Raw genomic sequence first — 5,517 nt, 5'->3', positions numbered from 1 at the left:
CTTGAAGATCATTTAAGCATAAGTCTGGAATTATCGAATTTGCAACAACCCTTCAAAGTGGAGACCGATGTTAGTGGGTATGCTATGAGGACTTGAAGATCATTTAAGCATAAGTCTGGAATTATCGAATTTGCAACAACCCTTCAAAGTGGAGACCGATGTTAGTGGGTATGCTATGGGAGTGGTCTTGTTACAAGGAGGAAGGCCTATATATTGCCATTTTGAAATATTTCATTAGGCATTTTGAAACTACACTACCAACGACAAAGAACTATATCCCTTGTTTAAAGCTATGAAGAAGTGGAAACTATTGGAAACACTGAAAGGGAGTGAATCAATATTTCTTTTTAATTGTTATTTTTACTAGTTAAGATCATTTATAATTAGACCACAAAGTGAACAATGACAAAATAATAATTTTAGCAAAATTCTCCAAACAAATAATTGACATATTTTTATCAAAAAAATTTATACTGATGCACACCTTAAAAAATCTGATGCACACCCCTTGCATACTTGGCCAAAAAAAATTGGAACCTCTGATGCACACCACTTGGCAAGATCTCATTAATATTCAAGTTATTATTGATTTGGAAAAAGATAAAAGAAAAATGTGTTTTGTGAAAGTCCAAACACTAATAAATTGTTTCGTATACTCCCTCTCCCTGGCCAAGCTTGTAAAGCTAGAAAAAAATTGCTTGTTTCGTATACTCCCTCTCCGTAGCCAAGCTTGTAAAGCTAGAAAAAATTGCTTGTTTCGTATACTCCCTCTCCGTAGCCAAGCTTGTAAAGCTAGAAAAAAATTGCAAAATTTTACTCTTTTTACTTATTTTTTACTTTTTAAGAATCTATAAATTTTATATTAATTAAAATTTTACTCTTTTTAGTAAAGAAAATTAAAATTTTACTCTTTTTACTTATTAAAATTTTACTCTTTTTACTTATTAAAATTTTACTTTTTACTTTTTTAAAAAAAGAAAATTAAAATTTTACTTTTTTACTTAAAAAAATAAGAATTTTATTTAATTATAAAAAATGAATTTCCAAATAAATTATTTTTTTAACTAAAAGAAAATTAAAATTTTACTCTTTTTACTTAAAAAGAGTAAGAATTTTATTTAATTATAAAAAAATGAATTTCCAAATAAATTATTTTATTGAATTTTTGGACAAGTTGTAATAATTTTAAAGTTATCATTAATTAAAATTTTATTTTATTTTTAATTAAAAAAATAGATTTATAAAAAAAAAAAAAATGAATTTCCAAATAAATTGAATTGTTGGATTGTTGTTGGACTTGTAATAATTTAAAGTTTAAAATTTTACTCTTTTACTAAAAAAATAAGAATTTTATTTAATTATAAAAAAAATGAATTTCCAAATAAATTATTTTATTGAATTTTTGGACAAGTTGTAATAATTTTAAAGTTATTATTAATTAAAATTTTATTTTATTTTTTATTTTTTTTATTAAAAAAAAGATTTATTCGAATTTCCAAATAAATCGAATTCTATTAAGAATTTTATTTAATTATAAAAAAAATGAATTTCCAAATAAATTATTTTATTGAATTTTGGACAAGTTGTAATAATTTTAAATTTATTATTAATTAAAATTTTATTTTTTTATTAAAAAAAGATTTATTTGAATTTCCAAATAAATCAAATTTATTATTAATTAAAATTTTATTTTTTTATTAAAAAAAGATTTATTTGAATTTCCAAATAAATCGAAGATTTATTGAATTATAAAAAAATGTGATTTCCAAATAAAAAATGTGATTTCCAAATAAATTGAATTTTTGGACAAGTTGTAATAATTTAAAGTTATTATTAATTAAAATTTTATTTTATTTTATTTTATTTTTTTTATTAAAAAAAAGATTTATTTAAATTTCCAAATAAATCGAATTCTATTGAATTATAAAAAAAGTGATTTCCAAATAAATTGAATGGTTGGAAGATGTAATAATTTTAGAAAAATATTTTGTAAAAACTATTCACAGAAAACTATTTTCTTTTTCTTTTCTTTGATAAAAATTAAAATTACTTATAACCATAACACAATTCAATTGGTTTGAATAACAGAAAACTATTCTAAATCAAGTTTTCTATTTTCTTTTTCCTTGATAGTAATTATTTTCTTTTTCCTTGATAGTAATTATTTTCTTTTTCCTTCTTTGATAAAAATTAAAATTACTTATAACCATAACACAATTCAATTGGTTTGAATAACAGAAAACTATTCTAAATCAAGTTTTCTATTTTCTTTTTCCTTGATAGTAATTATTTTCTTTTTCCTTGATAGTAATTATTTTTAATAATAGCAGTAATTATTTTTAACAATAGCACAATTCAATTGGTTTGTATAACAGAAAACTATTCTAAATAAGTTTTCTAAATCAATTGGTTTGCATCACAGAAAACTATTCTAAATCAAATTTTAAATAGAGTTTTGTGAATTTGGTTTGTACAAAAGGACAATGTAGCTTTGTGAGTTTTGTGAATTTGGTTTGTACAAAAGGACAATGTAGCTTTGTGAATTTGGTTTGTACAAAAGGACAATGTAGCTTTTTAGAGTTTCTAAATTCAATTGGTTTGCATCACAGAAAACTATTCTAAATCAAATTTTAAATAGAGTTTTGTGAATTTGGTTTGTACAAAAGGACAATGTAGCTTTTTAGAGTTTCTAAATTCAATTGGTTTGCATCACAGAAAACTATTCTAAATCAAATTTTAAATAGAGTTTTGTGAATTTGGTTTGTACAAAAGGACAATGTAGCTTTGTGAGTTTTGTGAATTTGGTTTGTACAAAAGGACAATGTAGCTTTGTGAATTTGGTTCAAATAGAGTTTTGTGAATTTGGTTTGTACAAAAGGACAATGTAGCTTTGTGAGTTTTGTGAATTTGGTTTGTACAAAAGGACAATGTAGCTTTGTGAATTTGGTTTGTACAAAAGGACAATGTAGCTTTTTAGAGTTTTGTGAATTTGGTTGGTACAAAAGGACAATGTAGCTTTGTGAATTTGGTTTAAGTTTTCTAAATTCAATGGGTTTGAATCACAGAAAACTATTCTAAATCAAATTTTCTATTTTCTAACTATTTATAAAATAGAGTTTTGTGAATTTGGTTTGTACAATGTAGCTTTGTGAATTTGGTTTGTACATAAGGACAATGTAGCTTTTTAGAGTTTTGAGTTTTGTGAATTTGGTTTGTACATAAGGACAATGTAGCTTTTTAGAGTTTTGTGAATTTGGTTTGTACAAAAGGACAATGTAGCTTTGTGAATTTGGTTTGTACATAAGGACAATGTAGCTTTTTGGTTGTTTGACAATATAGCTTTGTGAATTTGGTTTGTACATAAGGACAATATAGCTTTGTGAACAAGGACAATATAGCTTTGTGAACAAGGACAATATAGCGACTATAGCTTTGTGAATAAAGACAATATAGTTTTGTGAATTATATATAACAATATAGCATATATATTATTCCACATTGTTTCCAAATTGAGATTATTTCTGCCTCTAGCTTTGTGAATAAAGCTTTGTGAATTTGGTTTGTACATGAGGACAATATAGCTTTGTGAACAAGGACAATATAGCGACTATAGCTTTGTGAATAAGGACAATATAGTTTTGTGAATTACTTATAACAATATAGTATGTATATTATTTCACATTATTTCCAAATTGAGATTATTTCTGCCTCATTCACAGTCCAAGAAATCCAAGAAACAAAGTTGTGTACTATAAAAATTCTCCAAGAAATTTCTCATTCACACTCCAAGAAACAAGGCTGTGTGCTAAGCATAACAAGTGGAATAAAGCACACTCCAAGAAACAAAGTTGTGTGCTAAGCATAACAAGTGGAGAAAAAACTTGCATGTATATTATTTCACATTATTTCCAAATTGAGATTATTTCACATTATTTCCAAATTGAGATTATTTCTGCCTCATTCACACTCCAAGAAATCGGAGAAACAAAGTTGTGTGCTATAAAATTTCTCATTCACACTCCAAGAAACAAAGTTGTGTGCTAATAAGCATGGAGAAAAAACTTGCATGTATATTATTTCACATTATTTCCAAATTGTATTTCACATTATTTCCAAACTGAGATTATTTGCATGTATATTATTTCACATTATTTCCAAATTGTATTTCACATTATTTCCAAATTGAGATTATTTCTGCCTCATTCACAGTCCAAGAAATCCAAGAAACAAAGTTGCGTGCTATAAAAATTTCTCATTCACACTCCAAGAAACAAGGCTGTGTGCTAAGCATAACAAGTGGAATAACTCCAAGAAACAAGGCTGTGTGCTAAGCATAACAAGTGGAATAAAGCACACTCCAAGAAACAAAGTTGTGTGCTAAGCATAACAAGCGGAGAAGATGAAACAAGCACACTCCAAGAAACAAAGTTGTGTGCTAAGCATAACAAGCGGAGAAGATGAAACAATGAAACAGTTGTGTGCTAAGCATAACAAGTGGAGAAGATGAAACAATGGGTAGTAAATCAGGCACATTCTAACAATCACCCACCGTTTGCCAATTTACAACAAGCTATATGCTCTCCATGTTATCAAAGCAACTAGAATTCATGCATTCAGAGATAGTTACAAATTCATGCATTCAGAGATCAAAGCAACTAGAATTCATACATTCAGAGATAGTTACAGATCCATGCTCTCCATGTTATCAAAGCAACTAGAATTCATGCATTCAGAGATAGTTACAAATTCATGCATTCAGAGATCAAAGCAACTAGAATTCATACATTCAGAGATAGTTACAGATCCATGTATTCAGAGATCAAAACAACTAGAATTCATGCATTCAGAGATAGTTACAGATTTCATGTATTCATACATTCAGATAGTTACAGATTTCATGCATTCAGAAATCAAAACAACTAAAACAACTAGAATTACAGATTTCATCTATTCATGCATTCAGAGATAGTGACAGATTTCTGAAATTACAGATTTCATCTATTCATGCATTCAGAGATAGTGACAGATTTCTGAAATTACAGATTTCATCTATTCATGCATTCAGAGATAGTGACAGATTTCTGAAATTACAGATTTCATCTATTCATGCATTCAGAGATAGTGACAGATTTCTTCAGACATAGTTGAAAGCGCATAAGCATGATAGTTGAAAGCGCATAAGCATGCAAGTCTTGTAAGGCAGAAATAAAAAATATGAGTAGTATTCCATCAATTGCTTTCGGTAAATAAATATCTGTATCAATAGTTTTTTATTGCTAAGTTTTTTTTATTAGAAGTCCATAAAAGCAAAACACACAAAGGCTGCGGCAATGGAAAAATATGAGCAATGAAAGCGCATAAGCATGCAAGTCTTGTAAGGCAGAAATAAAAAATATGAGTAGTATTCCATCAATTGCTTTCGGTAAATAAATATCTGTATCAATAGTTTTTTATTGCTAAGTTTTTTTTATTAGAAGTCCATAAAAGCAAAACACACAAAGGCTGCGGCAATGGAAA

The sequence above is a fragment of the Pinus tabuliformis genome, chromosome 9, assembly GCF_031772625.1.
Source record: "Pinus tabuliformis cultivar Carrire ecotype Pingquan chromosome 9, CPIR1, whole genome shotgun sequence".
In the NCBI taxonomy this organism is placed as follows: domain Eukaryota; kingdom Viridiplantae; phylum Streptophyta; class Pinopsida; order Pinales; family Pinaceae; genus Pinus; species Pinus tabuliformis.
This window is presented reverse-complemented; position numbering follows the sequence as displayed.